Below are 26,121 nucleotides of genomic sequence, written 5' to 3'. Positions count from 1 at the left end.
GTGACATTTGAAAGGAATTGCAAGCATGCTTAAGGGGGCTTGAGCAAAGCAGCACTAGCATTAGCCAATTGGTGAGAATAGGGAAAGGCTGTCCCAAGTTTAATCCCTTTGTTTTATGGACTGTGAGCAACTGACTTAAAAACAACAATCCCATGTTGCTGTCTGAGTGGGCTCCAAGCCTAGCATGGCTGGAGAGTCACTGAGTTCCTCAGCATCGTGAATCATTTCTTGTGGCTTATCACAGGGACACTTTTTCAAGCATGCCCCAAAGTTGCTTCTGTAGCTGCCATTCTGTTTGGCATTAGCTTCTCCTGGAAAAGCCAGCAATCTATTCTACCTGGACCTAGAGAAAATTCCTTAGGAATTTTCTTTTTTATTTATTTTTATTTTTATTTTTTTAATTGCATTTTAGATTTTGGGGTACATGTGAAGAACATGCAAGATTATTGCATAGGTGCATACGTGGCAATGATGTTTGCCTTCCTCCCCTTCACCTATATGTGGCGTTTCTCCCCATGCTATCTCTCCCCAACTCCCCACCCCCCGCTGTCCCTCCCCTATTTCCCCCCAACAGACCCCAGTGTATAGTGCTCCCCTCCCTGTGTCCATGTGCTCTCATTGATCAACACCCGCCTATGAGTGAGAACATGCGGTGTTTGATTTTGTGTTCTTGTGTCAGTTTGCTGAGAATGATGGTTTCCAGGTTCATCCATGTCCCTACAAAGGACGCGAACTCATCGTTTTTGATGGCTGCATAATATTCCATGGTGTATACGTCCTTAGGAATTTTCTTGCAGACCAAAGGGTAACTGCAGACCAAAGGGTAACATGCTTGCAGACCAAAGGGTAATTGCAATTCATGAAGAGTGACTTTTAAATTAAATGACATATTGGCTCTTTAGAGCTGCAACTTCATTGCCACCTTGAGGTTAGTCTCTCCCTGTTTGTGCGGGTATCCACAGTTTAGCTCTTGTGTACTTGTAAACCTTGCTAATGTTATGCTGTCAGTCTTGATTTCTGCATATGCTTTTTAAGAGTGGGAGAAATGCTATTAGTTTAGAAGAAAAAGATGAAATAGATGACCACCATTACATCTTTTGATTCAGTAAATATTTCTTGATTGTTTTTCCTTCTATTTAGAAATGAAAAGTTGAAGCAGACAGAGACTTTGTTCTAAAAGTGCTTATAGTTCAGTATTAACTATCAGGTAGGAACATAATCACCATACAAGTCAGGAAGTGATATATACCATGTGAATTTACAGAAAAAATCTGATGGTAAATTCAGGAAAGAGGTAATTCTGAGTAATAAATCACAGATGGCTTTGTGAAGGGGTAACTGAACAGCTGTATCTTAAAAGACTGAGCAAGATTTGGACGGGTGAAGATGTGGAAGTAGGACATTTGAGGTGGGGAGAATGGTATAAAAAATTCATCATAATTCCCAATGAGAATTTTAAATACTTTGAGCTGTTCTTCTTACTGCATCAAGCTGGTAACACTGGATTAATTTTCATTCCTTGCACTTTGTCCCAAGGTGCTGATCTAATCTTTGGAAACCCATCCTCTAAGGATAGTATAACAAAAAAGGTCTAGGGTGCACACGCCTGCATGTGTTCATACACCAGCATGCATGCATATACACACACTCCTATATATCAAATGTTCGGTGTTGAAATCCTCTATGTGCTGCAAAGAGGCACATAGATAAGTGGGTTGTAATCCAGCTAGAGAATGCTCTAAGAAAATCTTAACTCTTCAAATAGTTTGTGTTATGACCTACTCACCCCTTATCATTGCTGCATTCCCACTGACTTTGTTACCTCTGTGGCCTTGATGGTAAGTTTGGGAACCAGGAATTCATGCAGATACTAACAAGAAGTCTTCTTCAGGGGACTCTAATAGTAAACTGTTTCTATGACCAAACAGCCTTCCAGGTTTTCAGTTTTATGACTCTCTGCCTTGGTGTACATGACTCATATCAGCTTAAGTTCTTCAAGCCATAATAGTCAAGAACACTATATGTATTTACAAAGGCAAAGCTTAGTAAAATACTATGCAGTCATACAGAGAAAGTGGAAACATGCTATACCTTCAATCTAGACCAGTGTTTCTTAACTGGGGATAATTTTGCTAAAGTTGATCATCAAGATCAAGGTTAATTCCCATTTCTCCCAAAAATAAATATTAGCCTTAAAATCTCTGGTTTGAAGCAATAGACAATCTAACATCAAATATATTACAAATAATATATTTGTAAATTGAGTTTTGTTTTGGTTTTAGGGCCAAATAGTGTTAATAGTGTTAAATGAATAGAAATCACTGATTAGACCCCAATCAGTCATACCTTGGGTAAGTCATAAGAAACTGAAAAACAGAAAAATCACAAAATTTCCTAAAGTAGCATGAGAAAAATAGTGGCATTTATCTTACATAACTTAGTACTCTTGTAGGAGAAATACATTATCTATGAGTAATTTTTTTCTTGTTTGTTTTTGAGGGGGTGGGGGTCTTCATTCAAGAATTGAATGATATCCCTGAGTATTGTGGCATCATAATTCTCACCCTACCTTTACTTTGAGTCTTTTTTTTTTTATTTTACTTAAAGGCAAAAACAGAGAGGAGAATAAAAGAAGATAAGGTAGTGTGGAAATAAATAAATACTAGTATTCTTTGTAATGTTAAACATATTAACCTGTTTTATAATCCCACTCATACTCACCCAAGTTTTACCATATATAAATATTTAAGTGTGTTTTTTTTTCAATATAAGCTGACTATATAAAAATGAATACTGTGAGTAATTAGAAACATGGAGTCAATTAAGGGCTAAGTCTCTAAAACTAAAAGAAAAAATTCTTTTTTCTGCCTCACTGCAATAGTTTAAGACTTTTAGTGACTTTGTCAGCAAGGAATGTCCTCATTTGCTATTTTGCCATTAGAGTCCCCTGAAGAGGACTTCTTGTTGGCATTTGCAGGAGTTCTCAGTCCGCAAACTCGCCATCAAGGCCACAGAGGTGATATAGTAAGTGGGAATGCAGCAATGATAAGGGGGCTAAGAGAGACTAAGCTTCCAAAATTATGGTTTACATGTGCTGAGACCATCAGGATTCCAGCCCTTGATTTGGAATTTTTACCTTCCAAGTTCTAGTGTTACATGGGAAAAATAGCACACATGAAACTCTTAAGCATTGGAATCATAAATTAATTTAAGGTCACCATGACCTGAGAGGAAAGGACAAAGAAAATAAGCAACAAAAAAGCTCTAGCCAATGAAATCTCTAGCTCTCAACCTACCTCAAGAACAAGTATCTGCAATTCCTTCCAAGTATCAGAAATTACTAAAAGGGGTTTTAAAAATGTATATATATATGTGTGTGTGTGTATATGTGCATATATATATGTGTGTGTGTATATATATATATGTGTGTGTGTATATATATATATATATACATACACAAAATGACTGAAATCCTCTATGTGCTGCAACGAGACACATAGATATGTAGGTTGTAAGCCAGCTAGTGAATGCCCTTAGAAAAATCTTAACTCTTCTTATAGTTTGTGCTTGGCAAGTCCTCTGGAAAGATCTAATTCACCCTTCCCATAACAGTATACAAAGGAGCATTAGTGTGATCTCTTGAAGAGTGATATAAGCTGACTTTGTTATGAAAACAATGTAATTTTAACATTGGAATGACATCTGGTCTGTGTCACATCTCTATAAGAATGAATGAATGGGAGGAAGAAAGTCTTGCCTTTGCCAAATATGGCCACTGGTGAGTAATGCTTTCTTTCTTTCCTGGTTCCCCTGTTAAAACTAAAACTAAGAACAAGAGCCTAATGTAAGTCCTGTCCGTTTTGAAGTAACCAATTATTATGTAGGATCAGCAACATGTCAAAATGCAAACTCTGATCATCAAGATCAAGGTTAATTCCCATTTCTCCCCAAAATACAAAAAATTACAAAAACTGTGGCTGAATTTTTGTCACTGTTTTTCTAAATGAGGAGAGGAATTTTGAGGACATATATTCCTGGCAAATAGTAGAGCAGACTTTGTTCTGCTTGCTTCCAAATCTTAATACCTATAGTCCTAGAAATACAGAAAGGGATCTTCTCCACAAACACTTTTGTGTATTTTTAAAGCCTTCCTTTGTGATCTATTGTAGTATCTGTCCTCTAGAAAATAAATCCTATTGGCTGCCAGAGTTTTGATCACCTGCAGTACAGTACAGACTAATAATATTTATGGTCCTCGTGGAGGTCTATTCTCTGTAGTATGATTATGATGGAATAAGAGTATCGTATGTTGGTCTGGAGGAGCGCTGATTCAGGAAGACCACGCCTGCCAAGCTCCACCCATAGCAAGCCAGTGATCCAACATTGATTCATTCAAGGATCCAACATTGATTCATTCAAAGTGAGCAGTGTCCATTTCTACCACGATAGCTCTGAGTAATGAAATTTTATTATTTAAGTTTGCTGTTTTCTAGAATTCCAAGTAGGCCCCATCACATACTCTGAATTCTACAACTAAATCTTTTTTAGCACTACTTTGAAATGGGATCAAATTAATTTTTGGAGTCTTGATATTGAACAATTTTTTATTATATCAGCTTCCAATTTCTGGATTAATTGTATTACCATATAATTTTAAAATATAATGCCTTCCATCAGGACACTTACAATAGAATGTTCATGTTATGAGCCCTAGAGCAAATCCTAGTTCAACTTCTTTTTTTTTTTCCTTCAAATAACTTTCCATTAAGCTGTACAATCTCTCTGGAAACTCAAAGAATTGATCACAAAGCCATCCCTTCAACCCTGTATCAGTAGGGAAAGGGCCTGACAATTGAGTTAATGTGAAATTTGTCATAGTAATGAAGAGTGGGAAACCACATTTTGGAGTCATTCTCCAGAGTAGTTAGTACCTTGAAAAAGGAACCCACCCAGTATCATGCCAGTATTCTCATGAACATGCTCAAACCATGCTTTCCATACAACTGGAGAGAATCAAATATCAAGGTCTCTGACTGGGTTTTATTCTCCTTGTTTTCTGTATTACTGCAGAATCCATTTCTCACTGCAGGTTTCATTCTGTATTTATAATCTGGGTCAGTTTTACTAAATGCAGTCTTTTTTAAAAAATAAATAATTTTATTATAGCAACTGAAATTAAATACCTGAAATATTTTATAGAAGTGATATGAATTAATTAAATAATGTCACCAAGTGTTTTGGGCGTCTCAGAGAGCACACTAAATAAATACATAATGTCAATACTTATATATCATCTTTCTAGGCTTGGGAAATGCAAACAAGAACTCTGGGTAGTAGCATTCCATGTAAGAATGTCCAGTCAATTAGGCCAGGGTATATGTGATTTCAAACACAATTGTTCTGAGGTTTTTGGCTACCATTATCTTCCCTAACACTAATCCCTCCTTTACTGCTAATCCCTATGTTCTACTCACGTTCACATGGTTCCCTTCCTATATCTTTCATTTAATTTACCACATGTTCATTTTAGAAAAATAAGATATGTATATAATGACTTTTTCAACTGACCAGAGTTGGCAAGTCCTCCTAGAAGTTTGGAGCCGCCTTGAATCTTATTTTCCTCTGCTGTTTCTCATCTGGTTGATTCTAATGTGCACTCCTGTCCTTCTTATCTATATTCACTTTGGCGCTATAGGCAGTTGCCAGAACTAAAGATGTGGGATGGAGGCACTGCTTTCTTTCCACAAAAACCTGTTCCCAAGGAGCATTCTTGGGCAGTCATTCTTCCCTGGAGCTTTGTCAATAGATCCTATCTTGAACCTCACAGATACTACCACTCTTTTTGTTCCTCAGAAACGAGAGAAAAGGTATAGCAAGATGGGGAAAATTTCAACAGGAAAAGGTCTTGGAGACAAGTAGTTTCACTTAGAAAAACCAGTCAGTTTCCTCCCATTCTAAGAACACTGAATTTGCTTAAGAGTCCTTGTAAGAGTTTGGAAAATGAAAGTGGACCTACCAGAGCGTGAGGATGCAAGCCAGAGGAGGGTATGAAAGAGAGATCTTTTGCTCAAGAAGGAAAGTACCTTATTTTATCGTAACTGTCTGCCTAATTAAATGAATTTCCTAGGCTGTTTTATTCATAAAAGTCAGTGTGTACATTAGGGACTAATTAATTGCTCAGAAATTGGCAACTACTTCCTAAGGAACATTTTCCTTTATGATGTGTTTGGAATTTGTGGTTTGCTAGTTCCATTTCCAGCCATAGACACTGCACCATAAAATTATAGCTCCATCCTGAGGCACCAGCTGTCACATCTGCCAATGATCTCTGAGCTCAGGGAAAATAGCAGTTACGTGCATGCATGGAAAGTGGATCCCTCAGTAAATGCTAAATTTATCAGGAGGAATATCAATATTGAAATGTACTCAAAATAATTTCATCTGGCCCCCAAATGGGAACTGGGGCAAATGGCTTGGCTTGGAATAGTATCAGACAAACCTGGTCCAGTTCCACAGTAATAAATGCCAGACTTCATTTGATTTGCAGCCACTGATGTGTGTGATATGAACAGGAGCATTTCCATGACATCTTCTAATGGAAAATTATACAGGTTACAGAACAAATCCATCTACCATAAACAATACCCCCTCTGCAGAATATGCCACAGACTTAGTAATTCTGTGAGAAAATAAATGGACTTTTACCACTAATCAATGCACTGATAGTAGACTTGACAGAAAATTTACCTCTTTAAAATGCAGTGTGAAGAATCCACAGGAGTCACAAAGACCTACCTTTTACTTTCATTCCCTGAATACGATACCTGATCAGTCTAAGAAAGTGTCATGGAAAAGTGTAAATTTCATCAGCTGTTTAAATGTGGGGAATGAGACACATATGAATGACTGTTTTTTTTTTTTTTTTTAAGGCTCTTAATGACATTTGCTGTTAAGCCTCTTAACCTGGGAGTATGAGCAGGTCTAGTAAAATATTTCCCTGACACCAGTTGATGAATCGTTGCATTAGAAGTGTTAGGGGAGCTTTTCAGCACTATAGACTCCCCCTGCTCACCTTTCACCTACACATGCAGAGGCGCTGATTCGATGGTAAGGACAAGGAATCTGCGTGTGTTTTTCAAGCTTCACAGGAAATCCAAGTGGCCAGCTAGATCTAAGGACCTAATGGTCTAATATTATGTTCCTTCCATAAAACCCAAGACCTCACAAGGTCAGAGGCTCATTTCTCAAGGTGAAATGAGCCTTGTTTTTACTGGGAATTCACTTCTTACATTTTAATGCATGCTTGAGTTTTCTCATGACACCCTCTCTGGAAAGTCACCATTCACCATAACTGCCCCACCATGTGTCATCTCATTCACCTCCTCTTTTGTATTAAAACTCTTTGAGTGTACTACCACCAACATTACTACCTGAAAATTTTTCCTTTTCCCCCCTCAAATCACAACACAAGTCAGATATTTGGTTTTATTTCTAATAGTCTCCACTCAGCCCAAACTGTGACTCTCTTTCCCCCGCCCAACGTTGTTAGTCTACTCATTTTTAAATATTAACACTTCCTCAAGTTGAAGGACATCCTACCCTAAGCTTCAAGAACCCTAGCATTTCTCAGGATTCCTGTAACTCACCCCTTTCGGTCTCCTTCTCTCCCTGCCTCCCTTTACTCTTTTACACTATTACCAGTGATACTATTACAGTATTGGATTTCACATTTCTTTACTTTTTCTTTTAAGGTCACTCCTTTGGGAAAAAGTCTATTAGCTCACATCATTGTTCAATTACCACTTCAAAATACATGACAAATAAATAGAGACTTGTTATCCAAATACTTCATCTTCACTCCAAATCTGTTATGCACTAATACTCTATCAATATGCATTATATAAGACATTTCCCACCATGACTTGGATCAAATAAAGACAATAATTTATTATCTTCTTTCCACAAAATTCCCTAACCTCCCATAATATTATTATTCTCCCATGTTCAGACCCTTGGAAACCCTATTTACTTAAATAATTAATGGAAGTTACAGATAATCAGAAAGAAAGATACTGTCATACAGAAGAGATTTGAGAGGAAGCAGGTAGAAAGCTTTAATTTTTCTCAAATTCTTTTTCAGCTTCATTCCTTTCCACCTGTTCTCCACAAGTCTGGGCTGATTCCAACCAGTTTTCTCAGCCCACTCCACCATGACCTTAAACAGGAGCGACTTCACAAGCCCTAGCCTAGCTCTCCTCTGAGCCTCAGCAGCACAACAAGCTTGTTGATCATCAGTCTCTGAACTCTTCTCCTGTTCCAATAGTCCAGTCTTTCATTTACCAGATACCAGACTATCGAATTTCTGCATATCCCAAGTGTTCTTCCAGACACTCGGAAAAAAAGCAGTAAACCACTAGATTCCTGAAATCTGCCTGAAAGTCGTATTTGATTTTCTATCTGGTTTCTGCTTCCCTGTGTTGATTTCAAGACTTCAGTTCATCCTAAATGAAGGCACATCCTTCTTGTGACCAGTCCCCTTGGAGAACAGATAATGACAGGGCTCTGCTACATGATTGCTATGAGCAGCCCTCCGTCCTGTTTTACCATCCATTCCACATCTCTCAGCTCCATGCTATCTTGCCCATCTCACCCAGTGGTTTACCTGCCTTCTATATAATATAGATTTCCATACTTTCTGGGTTCTGTGTTTTGGTATTTTGGAATGGACCTTCCATCCTTGGTGGCTTTGTACAGACTCCCTGGTATCTTACTCCCTGCTCTAATCCAGTGGCAGGTCGAGTTCCAGTCTTGGCCTCTTTGAGTCTGTCTCATCCCATTGTGTTGTCCTGGGCCTGGCCCTAGGATATGACATAACTGCTGCTACCAAACCAAACCCTTGCCATCTCCTTTGCCTTCAACCTCTCACTGCTCCTATCTGCTTAACACAAAGAAGGGCAAGGAACTGGAGTTATTAATTTTATTAATGCCTCCAATATTAAGTGGCTATTTCTCATGATAAACCTCAACACATTTTATTCTATCTCCATCTTTCAATTTCTCTTTCCTTCCCCCTCTCTTTTTCTTTGCACACACACGCATTTCTTACTGAGTAACCTGATTCATTTTTCTTAGTGATTGCTCCTTGTAGCAGAAGAATGATATCCTCTTACCCTTTCCCATACCTCAACTTGTAAATTTTCGTTTCATTGTATCATCTTGGTTGTAATTCTCTCATCAGTTCTCCTGCCAATACTGTAAAGGATAATGTAATGTGATCACAATTTTCCATGTAACTCATTAACCTGAGACCTTAGTTTTTGATAATTTCACTTAAAAACTTAACATATATGCCCAGATATCATTTTGTCATAAGGCTTGCCAAACCTACTTATGGTTGATAAAAATAAAATGAAATATGTGCCCAGATCTGAATTTATGGTAAATAATTAGATTTTCTTTTCATGAAAATCAGGTCAGTTTTACAATCTGATGATGTTTTCTCCAGAAGAATTTGTGTTTTACTACCTCCATCATGCTATAAGAAATTGATCTTGGCAGAGGAACTCAGAGAAAGCATTTCGTCCAATTTCACCTTGTTCTCTCTAACCCACAGACAAGTTTTCAGAAAAGAAATTAAAGCAACTTTTCTCTATTTATTCAGCTTTGACAAATCTAGACTGGAGATGGGGGGCCAGACACTTCTTTAAAGCATACAGCTGGAGGGGTACCTGGCTGATTATTCAGGCAGGGAGTTTAGGCTCTGCCAGTTCAGGAGACAGTATCTTCTCCACGTCTGCTTCCCTGGCCCCTCTTCTTCACTTTCCTTCTATTCTACAAGCTTTATTCTAGAGTTAGAGTGATTGTACTAGAAGTTAAAATGCATAATAGCAGTCCATAATCAAAAAGGCGCATTGGCTCCTTCTTACAAAATTCTGCCCACATGACTTAGCATTTCTCCTGTCTCCAAGCTCTCTTTCTTGACTCATCTCCCATCAACCCTCTACCACTTACATGTGCACACCATAAGTCAGACAGAACTTGACTTCTTAAACGTGGCATGCCTTTCCACGTCTCTGTTTATTTCCTCACCCACTGTGCTCACACAGCACAGAGCCCATACTTATAATTAACACACATGGAGGTGCATAATCTTTGGTTTACTTGCCTGTCCCTTCTCTATCAAATATGACTTTCAGGCAGATTTCAGGAATCTAGCAGTTTACTGCTTTCTTCTCTAAGCCATAAATTTGTACTCCTCTTTTTATCCCCAGTGCCTAATGTGGGTTGCCACGTAATTGGATACTCAGTAAGGTTTGTGCAATGGCTGATGGAGTAACATACTGCAGAAATCTAAAATGTGGCTGGTAAATTCATCTTGCCCTTTCTCGTGATGTCCAAGTCATGAGCTTGAATCACCTACACACCATTCATTTTGCTCACTGTCATGGTGAGATGTACATTAAGAACCCTATCTTTTTATCTAATACATATGTGAGCTGGCTTTTACTAAGAAATGTAAGAGACCTTGATCGACTGACACAAACTCAAGTACAAACTTGTGACAGTGAGTCAACCACAAGCATTTGGTATGCAAACATGTGCCAGCACTGTGCTCACTGTCACTTGGAATGCACACATACATAATGCTGTCCTGTCCCATGGCGGCATTGTTACTGTTGAATACAGACAGTACTGCCTGAAGAGTTGACATTCTTAGGGGATCTGAAGACCCAGAACTGTATTTCCATGGATTCTCTTCAGTTCCATTACCAGTCTCACCAACCTTTGAATCGCTATCTCAGGAAGTCTAACTTTGTGAAAGCAATTTAATTAAAACTATTAAGAGGATTTTGATGATTCTACAAACTCAAAGATAACTCAGTTAAAAAAAAATATTCAGAACCAACAAATATTACACCAAGATAGCATGTTAATAGGTAGGGGGAGATTCATAAATAATCTTCTAAGGTTTTTCTGGTCTAAATAATACAAAAGCTAAAACTGTCATATTGTTATTGAATTAATAGGATTTATTCAGTATACATAGATCTGACCTTGAGATGCCCTGCAAAGCTTTCTCATATTTCTCCATTTGCTTAAGCATTACATATAATATAATTAATATAAGTTAAATTTAATTCTACCATGATTAAAGTTAATAGAAATGTTAAAATTCAATAAGAAATCATCATAAATATTTAATAAAGTATTTGTTCACGTTCTAGCAATCAACTGTATGTGCTGCTACAATTTCAAAAGGCTTTCATTATATAAACATAAACCTCTAAAAGGAGATCTGTGGACAGGTGTCAGATATCATTGCTTTTTCATTCACACAGAAAACACTTATTTTCCAATTTCAACTCTTTCCAATGCATTATTTTCATATTAATGACCCATATATATTTTAGAATTACAGCTGAGGAAGCTTTAGTTTACTGGAAAGATTGTTGGAGTCAAGGCATCTAAGTTTGCTCAGTTGCAAAAATGAGATTAAGTTAATAATAATGAAAGCACATGTGAAAATGCTTAAAGTGTGAAAAATCTCTTATATAAATTATTTTGTTTTTCATATTAACCTTGTGGGTTACATAGAATTTTTCTTATTTTATATTTGATTAAATTGAAATATGGAGTCAGTGACTAAATCATACTGCTAAAAGCTAAAATCTGTATTGCAAATGCAAATCGAGATCCCATATGTCCTCTCTACCTACATGATTCTCTGAACAAAAAGTACAGACTTCCTAAAAAATTTTCAAAATAATATCAAATCCTCAAAACAACAACCTTTCCCTGTAAGATTATGTCTGGGTCAAAGCCTGAAATAAAGGTGAAGATTCGCTTTTTTGAGCACTAACTGAACTACACATGATCCATAATAAAATTTAAATTTTTTTTAATGTTTACATACAGATTTTCCCCTACAATCAATGTGCACGTTAAATGTAGCTCATCAGAAGCCTGTAATTAATCCAAGAATTGCTCACCACATAGTTTCTCACTGTTCGGTCCAGTGGTTCAATTTTGTTAAACAATGTCATTATTTGCATTCTGCAAACCTGTTCTGCTTCTATAAAGTCTACGGGGACACTTCCATCACAAACAAGAAACAAAAAAGGAAGCAAAACCAATAAAGCAAACCAATATTTTTAAAGCCAATAAAGTCTATTCTGGTTTTGGTTCATTTTGATTTTAAGCTTTAAATTGCAAGTACCAATAAATAGCTAAATTGTCTTGGTGATTTTATCTTGTAATGCTTACCTATAAAGTGTTTTAGATCCATTCTATCAAGAATATGAGCTCCAAAATGATAACTGATGTGTTTTTAAGCCAAATGGAATTCCCAGAAAAAATTTAAACATTCAAGTAAGTGCTATAGTGAAAAGTTCAATGGGAGCCCACAGTTAGTGGGTACATCACTAGACTTTGCAAGGAGAAAATAGCAGCAGAAAACAGAAAACACGAGGTGTATTGATGCCCTTGATATTTTGTTGGTAGGAATTTTTTTTCTTAATTGTACTTTAGGTTCTGGGGTACATGTGCAGATCATGCAGGATTGTTGCATAGGTACACACATGGCAATGTGGTTTGCTGCCTCCATCCCCCCATTACCTACATCTGGCATTTCTCCCCATGTTATCCCTCCCTGACCTCCCCACCCCCCGCTGCTGTCTCCCCCCACAACAGGCCCCAGTGTGATGCTCCCCTCCTGTGTCTCTGTGTTCTCATTGTTCAACACTCACCTATGAGTAAGAACATGCAGTGTTTGATTTTCTGTACTTGTGTCAGTTTGCTGAGAATGATGCTTTCCAGATTCATCCATGTCCCTGCAAAGGACATGAACTCATTTTTTATGGCTGCGTAATATTCCATGGTGTGTATGTGCCACATTTTCCTTGTCCAGTCTATCGTCGATGGGCATTTGGGTTGGTTCCAGGTCTTTGCTATCATAAACAGTGCTGCTGTGAACATACGTGTGCATGTGTCTTTATAATAGAACGATTTATAAACCTTTGGGTATATACCCAGTAATGGGATTTCTGGGTCAAATGGAATTTCTATATGTAGTAATTTTTAATTCGTAGTTTTTACTACTTTTAATTTTTACTTGTCTGGGATTAGACAGTCAAGAAGTATTTCACCATCTAAAGGCACACTACTCATCATGCCTACAAGCCTACCACATTGTTGCAAAGCCAGTTCTTTTCACAATTACTCCTTTTGAATTAGAAAATGAAAGTTCGTTTAAAAGTGCAAATAGATTTTCTAAGGGGAAAACACACCGCACACACACACACACACACACAATTATTGATCCCATCTAGTGGTAGGGGGGGCGACATACCATGACTGTGTTTGAAGAAGGAAGAAAAGTGCAAGGAAGTGCAACTGCTAAGTGTGATGACCAGAGGACTTGAAAATAATAAGAATAGGGTTGGTTTTGATTGACGATTATTTTACTTGTACTCTTTATGTAGTGTTTCTATGGATGTTGTAGTTTTGTTTCAGGTCAAAGATATTTCAGGCCATGATTCAATGCAGCCATCCTTACTAAAGGAAGTAGTTGTTTCCATTGTTTGAGCCATTGAATTTATAAGACATCCCTCAGCATGACGGACAATGATGAAAAAGTACTGAGTTACCAGAGAAAATCATGCATTTCTTTTTGTTGTCTGTACTGGTTTTTACTTAATTAAAAAGAGGAGAAAAAAGGTTTTTCTATGAAGAGTGGTGAATTAGATTTCAGCAGCATTGAGATGAAAAACACTAGAATAATGGCAGAATAAACAAATACCAGATGTGGATTCAGAGTCCAGAGATGAGTTTTAATCCTGATTCTGGCATCCACTAGCTTTGAGGCATTGGTTAATTTCACTGAGTCTCAGATTGCTTATGTGTATAATGAGAGGTGAACAGAGAGATTCCTGTGATTAAGGATTGAGAGATTGTGCTTCTAGACTGAAAAGTGTAGGGTTTGGAAAGATGAGGGCTGAAGTTGAGTGGAAAATGACTAATGCTATTTTGATGACAAACTTGGGAATGGTTGATTAGCAGAAGGACACTAAGCATGGCATTTGCGAGTGATTTAGCATGAAGAATTATTTGTTATAGAACAAAGAAGAGGCTTAGCGAGGTAGCCAGAATGGCCTTCTAGGGAAACAACATTGGCAGATGAATCCTGAAAATTTTTCCAGCAAAACTAGCCAAAAGGTTAGTAATGAAAAAGGAGAGAATTTCTCCTTTTAAAAATGTAAATTTTCCTTATGGCGGAATTCAGACAAGAACTTCCATACAAGCCAACAGAAAGAAAAGATGGAGAATGTTACCTTCTACCTTAAGAGTCCAGGGTGGGGGCCAAGCATGTGAGGAGGACTGTAGGGAAAATAAACTTTGGCCTCTAAAAGAGCTAAGCCCAAGTAGTGCATAAATAGAAAAACATCAAAAGTTCATAATATTCTTGGCAATTTAATTAAAAGCTAAAACCAAACATTTAAAAATGTTAATTTCTAGTGATAGGATTATAGGTGATTTTTTTTCTTCATTTTTGCATTTGTCAAATTTTTAACAATTAGCCAGTATTACTTTAATATGCATGAAAATGGGCCACGCAGGGTGGTGGCTCACACCTGTAATCCCAGCACTTTGAGAAGCTGAGGTGGGTGGGATTACCTGAGGTCAGGAGTTAGAGACCAGCCTGGCCAACATGGTGAAACCCCATTTCTATTAAAAATACCGGAAGTAGCCAGGCACGGTGGCATGCATCTGTAGTCCCAGCTACTCAGGAGGCTGAAGGAGGAGAATCACTTGAACCTAGGATGCGGAAGTTACAGTGAGCAGAGATCATGCCACTGCACTCCAGACTGGGTGACAGAGCATGACTCCATCTCTAATAATAATAATATGCAGGAAAATGCTTTAAAAGAACACACAGTATCCTAAAGCAATCCACATTATTTTAATTGTATTTAGTGAGGAAGAACCCATGGAATACAAACTGGCTAATATGGACTATTGTTCATTCTGGGAATTTATGATGTTTCATATCAAGCACAGAAGTCTATTTAAAAGCAACTTCAGTTTTATTGAAGTTATCAGGAAAAGCAAGAGCCAAAGGGATACACCAAAAATTTGATTTAAAAAAATTTGGTATTGATTTCTACTAATCTACCCCTTGATATCAGTAAATTAGCTTATTAATACCTAAGGTCCTATTCACTTATCTCCTTGTTCTCTATAATAATTATTATGTCACTTATTGAGTATTTACTAAGTTCCAGGTCCTATTCTGTTTTCCCATTTAATCCTCTCATTCCCTCAACAACCATATGACATAATCCATTCCATCCCATTTTTACTAATGGGGAAACTAAGGCATAAAGTCACCTTGCATGAGGTCACAGGCAGTCTCATCCCCAAATTCCCAGCTCTTAAATTGGCACAATATTTTTCGTGATTATAATAGAAAAGGCAATATATATTTAGAACCTAATATGTGCCAATCTCTGCATTAAGTATGTAATATGTGTTACCACAGTGAATCCTTGCAGCAATCAGCTGAAATAAATGCTATCGTGATGACCATTTTACAGAGCAGGAGTTTGAGCCTTAGAGTATTTTAGATCATTATACTCCACCAATACTGTGGAACCACTCTGGGTCATGGTCACATTTACATGATTAGCCTTAAGAATTATGCATTTGTGAAAACAAATTAACATTGGAATACTGTCATGTGCCACATACGATATTTTGGTCAATGACAGACCACATATACAGCATTAACCCCATAAGATTATAATTCCATATTTTTACTGTACCTTTTCTATGTTTTGATATATGTAGATATACAAATATTTACCATTGCATTACAGTTGCCTACAGACTGTAATTTAATAGATTCCCTAGAGAGCTTCTTACAAGGTACCTTCAGGATAAACAAAACTGAGTCCTACCTGTCTTTCCAAACTTATACCTCACTTGATAAGTGGTCATTAAGTATTTTATTTTTACTAGTTTTTATATACTATAGGCCTCCATCATGAAATCCAAACCTAAAATCCAAACATATTTATAGAATATTTACTATATTGATTATATATAAAGTATTAAGTGTTGATTTTATAATCTAATGTGAAATAGCAATAAAATATTAGACATGAAATTAAAATGTGAAATTTTAAAATCAGCATCAATTGACTAATTTTTGGTTTCTTTTAGCCATGTTCAAGAAAATATCTAGCATCCTTCTTTAAGAATATTTTACAAGGGTACATGCAGAGAGAGATTGTTTTGCCACTCTGTATTTTGTGGCCAGGGACACAGAGAGGGAAGGAAGGAAAAGAGAGAAAGAGAATATGAATTTTAAAACTTAAGCCCAGCATATTTCCTGGTATTATTTTCTTAAAGCTGACTGTTTCTGATAGAGATGCTTTCAGCAAATTCTAGCTGCTGTCCTATCACGCTTCAGGAGTGAAATCCTTCCAGTGTTTTCCTTGAAACTCTTTACTTTGAAAGAAGAAACATAACATAGGAAGAAAGACCAAAGGTAGATATAATCTCTGGAAAGAGTCTGATGACAAGCCAGGAATGTTTAAAATGTTGAGGATGAAGTGAGCTTTTGAAAAAACTAGGAAAGCAGCATCTTCTTTGAAATCCAGCAGCATCAATTTTTTATAATAGGCAGTGGCAAATGGAGATAGTTGTTTCTAAAACTGAACCAAACAAAGATGTTGATGTGTTTCATTTATAGAAAAGATGCTCTTTGCCACAAACCATTCTGAACATTAGCTTAAACTTTGAAAAATTTGTTCAAATATTATTTTCTAGAGAATCTGCATTCAAGGAGTACAGTTAAGATCTCAGATTATAGACAAATATGTAGTCTTGTAAGAATAAGTTAAGGAGTTTTATGATGTCAAGAATCTTCCATCATTTTGTTAAATGTGACCCTCTCACAGAATTTACATAATGCCAATATCTTTAAACAATAAAAAATAAATTCACATCCATTTTGACAATTTCAACATGGTCCCCGATGCTTGATCAACTTTAATTTTCACTGAGCAGAGAAATTGTCTCAGCAGGTATGTGAAGGTAACAGACCAAGATCCTTATTGCTTTACCCTCCTTAAGACTGAAGTCTATCAACGGCAGAGGAGTGAGGCAATGGTGAGGTATAAATTTTATGTATCACAAAATTATGGTCAATTTTTAATACCCCCATGTCATTTTCTCTTAGTCAACTTACCTGGTCTTCTCTGAAACCTACCATAATAGAATAGAACACTGCAGGGATACTAGACTAACTAGCCTATTATTTATTGAAACAATAACTATGGATCCTTGTAATATATCTTTGAAGTGGTCAATCAGAATGAATGTCTTCTAGGGATAGATAAGTAGCTCATAGGTTTTGGTTTTGCTTTTTTTTTTTTGAGACTAACACTGACAATTGATTGCTAAAAAGATAAAGAGTAAAAAATTAAATGTGTTCCTATTTTACATTTGACAAAATGTGATGGTTGCCATTAAGTTTCCATAGTGAGCAGAAGAAAATAAAATAGGGCAAGATTATGTTAGAAAACTCCAACTCCAGAGCTCTCTAAAGCTCCCTGGTCTCCCTGGGAATAGTAGGATTTTAGCTGTTCCTGCCCCTTGCTCTGCTTGAAGCAATGATTTTAATAACCATTTGACAATACAAGAAGATCAGAGCATGGATGACAAGGCCTCCTGGAGAATTACTTTTGTTTAGCTCCTTTAGCAACTCTTGTCCTTGGAGTCTATTGAAATTACAGAATAGCACCATCACTGTCAGGCTAGGCTTCATAGCAGGAGCTCCAGGAAAAGCATGACTTCAGATCCCTGTGTGTATCCAGCTAGTAGTGAGTGAGAACCTGGCAGAGCTGTGCTCCCTTGCATTCCTGAGTTTAGGATTCTGGACTTGGATGCCCCATTCTATGGGACTTGATCCAAAGCTATACATGAGAATGGATTTGAGGGTATTGCTTATTATTCCATTGAATATTTCCTGACCCCCAACTCTACCATCTGCCAATTGCCCCTTTTAGTAACTGGGTAAACAGGCAGGTAAGAACTGCAAAATGAGCCACTCCTTTTCAACTAATAATGACAATAGTACTGAACATTTCATTAGCTCTTTACAAAATAATTTTTGCATGCATTAATCTTTGCAACAACCTGTGAATTTCATTATCCATAGTTGATAAATGATAATACCCATTATTTGATCATCACAACACTGTGAATATCATAATCACTGTGAAGTGAGTTTTATTATCCTCATTTGATAGATTATTACATTGATGTTCAGAAAGATGCCAGAAGTGACCCAAATACCTTAGCTAGAAAGTGAGAGAGCCAAGTTACAAACCTGGGTAGTGTGAGTTCTGGATTAATTCCCTCAACATTTCAAGAAAGGAAACAATAGATTTAATTCATGATTTAGTCCTTTTTCTATGACTATCCTAGCATGGGATATTGAGGAAATCTCCAAATGAAACCCTGCCCAAAATATCTCACCAGTAATCTAAAAATGATGTAAAAATATTAGTAGAAATTATATGAATAGCAACCTGTCCTGATTCCATTTGATATGTTTACTAGAGGGAGAAGTTGATTTGAGTCACTTACAGAAAATGATAATATATGCATGGATCTTCTCTGACTCCTCCTTCCTTTCCCTAACCCAAAATCACTCAGCAGCTCATCAATCAATTTTTGAAAGAAAAAAAGGCTTTAAAATTCACCAGCAATTTAAACTAAGTGATACAAAGACAACCCATGGCAAGCTTATCATGTTTTGTAGGTAGAAAGAAATAAATGCCAACAAAAATATACTAGAGAATGCCCAAGGTGATATGAACAGAACTATTGACTTTGCAAGGGCAGCAGGCATCCCTATGATTATGGTCCTTTTCTTTGCTTTTACAATAAACACGATGAAAGAAATGCTGCTTCTGACATTTTCATAATACCTCATATTTTGGGGGAAAAAAAGGAGCCAAGGAAGCCAGACTGAGGTAACAGCCACCAGAACTGCTTAGTGTGTCAGAGTACAATATCAGTAGTCCTTGATCCTGGAGGGGGCAACCAGCTTTCTGTGCAAAATCCTGACGAAAGGAATGAAGTACAGACAGACACAGCCGTGGTGCTTGGCTTTGATGTAAATGGTTTCACTGTCTCATGGCATGCAGGATCAGTTTTCTATTTGGCTGTACCAGCAAAATTTGAAACTCCCTACTGAAAACTCCAAACATTCTGACAAACCTTTTCTCACCCAAGGAAACAGCCTTTTCTAAAGACTAGAATTTAGGCTAAAGCTTATTTTTTTAAATACTAGCTCTCTTAAGATGTAATTTACATACCATAGGATTCAACCATTCAAAATATACAATTCATTGGGTTTTTGTATGTTCTCAGAAGTATGCAACAATCACTACCATCAATTTTAGAAATTTTCTTTATTCCGAAATGAGATCCCATACCCATTAACAGTCACCAACTCCCTCTACCCTGACTGGCTTTTTATCTCCAAGTCCCCAGCTCTAGGCAATCACTAATCTACTTTCTGTCTCTGGATTTGCCTGTTCTGGATTTTTCATATCAATGGAATCATACAACATGTGGTCTTTGTGTCTGGCTTCTTTCACTTAGAATGATCTTTTCAAGGGTCATCCATGTTGTAGCACGTATCGGTACATCATTCCTTTTTATTGCTAAATAATATTCCCCTGTGTGGGTGAACCACATATTATTTATCCACGTATCATTTGATGAACGTAAGTTGTTTCCACTTTTTGGCTATTATGAACAATGCTGCTATAAACATTCACTTACAAGGTTTTGTGTGAACACATGCTTTTAAGTCTCTTTGGCATATAATGGAATTGCTGGTTCACATGGTAATTCTATCTTTAAACTTGTGATGGTTTCTCCCAAGTGGCTGCATTATTTTACACACCTACTAGCAGTGTACTTGGGTTCAGTTTCTCTATATTGTCACCAACACTTGTTATTGTTTTTTTTATTGTTGTCATCCTAGTGGGTGTGACATGGTATCTCCTGGTTGCTTTGATTTGCATTTCCCTGATAGCTAATGATGTGGACCATGTTTTTATGTACTTTTCGGCCATTTGTTTATCCTCTGTGGAGAAATGCCCATTCAGATCCTTTGCCTATTTTTCTTTTTTGTTGTTGTTGTTGTTAGTTTGTCTTTTTAAGCAATAGGAAGAGTTTATCCTGAAGCTTTTAACATCAGGTGTACTGTGGATCAAATTTTAAACTCACTGTGGTTAGAGAAGTTGCCAGATTCCTGTGTGGTCAGTCCTGGGGCAGGTCTTTCTGCAGTCTGGGAGTGTGATGGCTTACATGTGGGAAAGTTCCAGCTCCTGACATGGCCTTTCACTGGCATGGTTCAGAGGCTCTGTGGCGGGCACATGAGACATTACTGTCTTCTGTGGGAGTTGAAATGCTTAGTTTGTCTACTCTCCAGATATAATCACTGTTGTGTGAAAACATATCACCAGAGCTCCCATCACTTTGTTGAGAAGGAAATCACTCTGCATGAGTATAAACTCTGATGCCTGAATACTAAAGGTGTTTTCTCACCTATACTATTAAGGTTGCCTGCAGAGACTATCATTTCCTGAGAAGGGAAGACAACTTTAATTACATTTTATAATCCAGAAAATAACAGGAGTAAAAGACAAAATCATTATTTTCTCGTGTTTCTACCTACCTTGCTAATTAGATCTAAAATTTAGTTTTGACTATGACTATCTCACAATTCTATATATTCTTTTTATTATTTAATGTATTATTTTAAAGGAAGCCCTGGCTGCATATTAGAATCACCTAAAAACCTTTTAATTTTTTAAAATTTTTATTGATTGAGACAGTGTCTCACTCTGTCTCACAGGCTGGAATGCACTGGCATGATCACATCTTACTGCAGCTTCAACTTCCTGGGCTCAAGCAGTCCTCCCACCTCAGCCTCCCATGTAGCTGGGATGCAGGCAAGTAACACAATGCCCAGTTGTTTTGCTGTGTGTGTTGTTTTTTTGGACTTTTCATAGAAACAGGATCTCACTTTGTTGCCCAGGCTGGTCTAAAACTCCAGGACTCAAGCTGTCCTCCCGCCTCAATTTCTCAAAGTGCTGGGATTATAGGCATGAGCCTCTGCACTTAGCCAAAAGCTTTTTAAATCTATATGCATGCTGGGGTCCCACAAGCAGAATTTGATTTAACTGATCTGGAGTGGGTTTAGGCATTTATAGTTTGCAAAATCCCACAGGTGATTCTAATATGCAGCCGAGTCTAAAACACAAGCCCAACTATTACCAACCTCTTGGTTTATCGTCCAACTTAATAACAAGAACCCATTGTCCACTCTAGATTGGTGCCCCTCAGACTTCAACATGCATCAGAGTCATCTGGGGATCTTGTTAAAATGCAGATTCTGATTCTGTGGGCCTAGATGGAGCCTCTGATTCTGCAATTCTTTTTTTTGAGACAGAGTTTTGCTCTTGTTGCCCAGGCTGGAGTGCAATGGCACAATCTTGGCTCACCGCAACCTCTGCCTCCTGGGTTCAAGCAATTCTCCTGCCTCAGCCTCCCGAATAGCTGGGATTACAAGCATGTACCACCACACCTACTTTATTTTTAGTAGAGACAGGGTTTCACCATGTTGGTCAGGTTGGTCTCGAACTCCTGACCTCAGTCGATCCACCTGCCTCGGCCTCCCAAAGTACTGGGATTACAGGTGTGAGCCACCAGGCCCAGTCTTGATTCTGCAATTCTAAGAAGCCACCCACTTTAGGTAAGGCTGACGCTGGGACTACTGGTTGAATTCAGAGTTCTCAGAGTTGGTGAGCCATTGCATGCTCATGGCTCTTTTTAATTAAACCTTTATCTCTTCAATGATTTAACTTTTAAAGCAGCCATCATGGAATATAGCATGTGCTGCAGTCCTTTTCAAAACAGAATTGAAATTCTATCATTGTTCTTACAGTCAACCTTTGTTAATGTAAAGCTGAAACAATAAACCTTGAAATTAATGTAAAGTAATGATCTAGATCCTTTAAAGTGGCCATAAAAATACTGCACTGGTGATTGAATAAGGGACCTGGTGGTTGATTTTGAGTCATAATTGAAAGGTTTCTGTTCTTAAAGCCAGTCACAGGAGACTCACTTTGTGACCTTGGAAGTTACGAACTTCCCTGAGAGTCATTGTTTTCCCTGTCAATCACAGGTAGTAAGAATTACTTCTAGGGCTCTTATGAAGATCTGTGAATTAAGAAATGCAAAGTGTCTATCATTCCACTGGCCTCTGAGTATGTCTAAGGAGAGGATAAATCTTAAAAGACAAAAAGCAATTGTAAGCATCTAAATATGTGAAATCCTCACTAAAATCTTCCATGTGAGGATCTAAAACAGAGCAGTCTCTTCCCTTTAATCCTCCAGCTCATTCTTTTCTCATCTTCTCCCGACATCAAGGGCTGCGTTAGAGAAAAGAAGCCACAGAAGGACAAATTGAGGCTTAAGTTGAAAAAGAGACCGTGGAACCACTTTGGCTTAACAATGAGAGACTAAAATATATTTTGAAGAGACTTTCTTTTTCAACCCTCATTAATAAAGATCCATCTTTCTTTCTTTTCTGACTGTCCGCCTGAGTCAAAACCAGATATAAGAACTCCTTGGTAGTCTGTTTGAAGGTATTCGGGTCCTTTGAGACATATAAGATAAGAGAGAGAGACTGGGAAGTAAAGTGTAGATGTTGGTTTGGTATCATCAAATAAAAGCTACTGCAAACTTCAAAAGGAATGATCTGTCTTTTTCCACTAAATAAACTGATCTTTCTTAACTGAATATTTTTTCTTTTCTCTTTTTTTTTAGAAATGGAACCGAAATATACTTCCATAAAAATTTTGGCCATATTGAGAAATATTTTAATGCTATCATAAGATTTGTAACTGCTTTGCTAGTTTCTAGAAACTACAATTTTTATCGTATACTGCTCAAATTGAAAAGCTGTAAAAAAGAAGTGACTTGTCCTGCCTTTATAATAGTTGAAAGTTACACAATACCAGTTTTTCTGTTTGTTCCTTATCAGTGCAATAATACCGCAAGAATTGTATTTGGATGAAGGCCTATGTCTACCCAACAGTTCCAGTCTTGTTTTTGCTAACCTGTCAATTTAAAGAAGTGGCAACAGCTATGTTTCCCATTGGTAAACAGAACAGAATAGCCAGAACGGATGTGTGTTCTCAGGGCGCTGGAATCCTAGTGACAATGCAAAAGTCCTGTGAACACGGGATTGGTGTGGCTGTGGGGCCGACTGGAGGGCATTCAAGGTCCCATCAGTCCTTGAGATTCTTTCTACTGCAGAACTGTGAGGAACAGAAGCATGCTTCCGCTGATTATCAAGCCAGAATAACTGGCGTCTTCAGCAAACCAACCCATCTCACATACTATCCCCTGTGAAGGAAGAAGTCGGGGCACTATCTTCCATGCATTAGGCTCTGGAAAGTGAGGAGGAGACATCCCAAGGATGTGTTCCTTTAAAAATTACATTGGCTTGCTCCACCTTTGCTACCTTTGCTAAGGGGAGAAATTGTTCTGTTCTGAAACAAAAGGTGAACATTACCAAAGCCTTGTGAATTTTGCTTCAGTTGATTTAAAGGGCTAATTCATAAGGACTGACCATCCTGCCACTTTAGATCCACTGAAATGTCCTTTAATAATCAAGTTTTGTATTAATAGCTTTACTGTGCAGGAGGAGTGAAATCAATATATAATTTAGTGGCTCCTCCTGTCAGGGACATTATTGGTTCTATTACTAATGATTTTGAAATGATATGCCATTATGCAAATTCCATTTGTTTTAGATGTCTTTGCAAGGCACCTACAAAAGCATTTTCCTTTTTCTTCATCTTTGATTTTCCAGTATCATAGTTACCAAGTACTTCAAAATTTCCTAAGAATTGTGATCCTATAAATAGAGATATACTAGTGATAAATCATAAATGCTTATTTTATATGCAAACAAATTGTGTGGAGCTGTATAACTAGATTTCTCACACTTATCAGCTATTCAAAATATAGAAAATAGGTTACGTGTAGTGGCTTATCCTTGTAATCCCAGCACTTGGGGAGGCCAAGAATGGCAGATTGCCTGAGGTCAGGAGTCCCAGACCAGTCTGGCCAACATAGTAAAACCCTATCTCTACTAAAAATGCCAAAATTAGCTGGGCATGGTGGTGGGCACCTGTAATCCCAGCTACTTCGGAGGCTGAGGCAGGAGAATTGCTTGAACCTGGGAGGCAGAGGTTGCAGTAAGCTGAGATCGCACCATTGCACTTTGGCCTGGGCAACAAGAGTGAAATTCTGTCTCAAAAAAAAAAATCCACTAGAGGATTTAAATACTTATGATATTCACCAAGGATTAGAAACCATATGTTTGTTCAGTGATTTATTTATTTGTGAATAAGTTGCATTGTGAACATGAAACAGGTACCTTTTATACACATTCGCCCTATTAGCAAGGCTACTGCTACTAACCCCACTGTGCTTTATTTCTATAATCCAATAAAATATGTGATGAGATGCAGGGTGGTTTGCAAATACAAGATGGAGAAATCTAACGTCAGATGTTTTTAAGTAATGCTAACAACAATATTGCAACTTGACTCACAATGAGGGGTTTCAGTTTGATGTACCATACAATGAAGCATCTTGATAATGGACGTTGGACCATCAAGTCCGGAGGCCCTTTTATTGTCCAGCAACACTTTCCTACCCTTGGTCTCACCATGCTGTTTGTTTTCGTAGAAATGTACAACTAAAGTTTAAGACTTCAAGACTGTGAGTTGGAAATGAATACCCAAAATGCATAAGTTTTGTTGACAAAGAGGAGAGACATTTGGCATTTCTGTGTAGGGTAAATTTGATCTAATTTACAACATCAAATTCAGTTCTAATGAACAAATGATCATCACTCCTTACTTCCATCCTCTTGTGCTTTCTCTAATATTTTATATTTTTTGGATATTAGGCAACAATGAAATATTCTAGTGTAGTCACCACAGGCTAATTTTTATACTAAATAGATTCTAAAAAATAGTTATAAAAGTTAGGAAGGAGCTGTTCACAGTATACATGTAACTGGACATTATCATACTGTTGGTACGTTCATAAATATCTAACTACTCTTTAAAAAATGATTGTGGCTTTAGTCACTTATAGCTGTTCATCTAGTGTTCATATTTCAGTATTTGAGGACCGCTGAGATAGAAAAGGCAGTCTCATGACCTGCAGCTTCTCAGGAGTGAGAAATTGGAATGTGAGTATCATTCAGGGATGTTCTTTAGCTGAGAAACAGAGAGTACATTATTGGGTTTCAGGGAACCAGAACCAATTTGGTCTCAGTTCTACAATGCTGAGGCAAAAAGCAAGACTTAAGCATATGGCATTGGGGGCCCGGAAATTCAGAGAATTCAAAGTAACTTCTACCTATGACTCCTTCATATTAGGAAAGAAGACTGATATTCTTTGGCATGCATAGATCTAATGAAACTTGATGGCTTGGATAAATACAATGAAACAAGATTATAAACCAAATTCCTTTCAGAAGACCTAAAAATCTCCACCAAAATTAAAGAATGGCCATGACGTTAAAACTCTGTGTCTACAAACACTCATTGTTTCAAAAACATTGATCAGAATTGTTCTTGGCCAATGTTATTGGAAACATTTGTTCAAGACAAATCAGTGTTTAAGAGCCTTTTAATAAGTTGTAGTATATGAAGTGTTTAAGTCCTTATTAATTAAAAGGTAACATTAGATTGGTTTATTTTCAGGGTCATCAAGAATGCTTATGGAAAGTTGGGATTTGCATAATATTTGCATTTGTCCTACCGATCTGTCAGTCACTCGTAGCCATAGGACTACAGGGCAAGAACTGCTAAAGGTTGGATTACAGGAAGAATTCTCATCAAAACACCTCAGTGTATTGGCGATGTTTGAAAGTATTGTAAATGGCATGTTTCATAGAAAGTTGAAACAACTTTGGGAGAATAAAAATAACTACATCATGATGAC

General features: G+C 37.3%; 1 protein-coding gene across 24 annotated transcripts in view; it reads left to right on the top strand.

Moving 5' to 3' along the window:
- Positions 1–26,121, top strand: part of SLC8A1 (solute carrier family 8 member A1) — a 388,523-nt gene that overhangs the window by 293,791 nt on the left and 68,611 nt on the right. The window lies entirely within an intron of this gene.

The sequence above is a fragment of the Aotus nancymaae genome, unplaced genomic scaffold, assembly GCF_030222135.1.
Source record: "Aotus nancymaae isolate 86718 unplaced genomic scaffold, 86718_ANA_hifiasm-v0.15.2.pri h1tg000057l, whole genome shotgun sequence".
Lineage (NCBI taxonomy): Eukaryota > Metazoa > Chordata > Mammalia > Primates > Aotidae > Aotus > Aotus nancymaae.
Note: the sequence above shows the minus strand (reverse complement) of the source record. Positions and strands in the feature narration are given on the sequence as shown.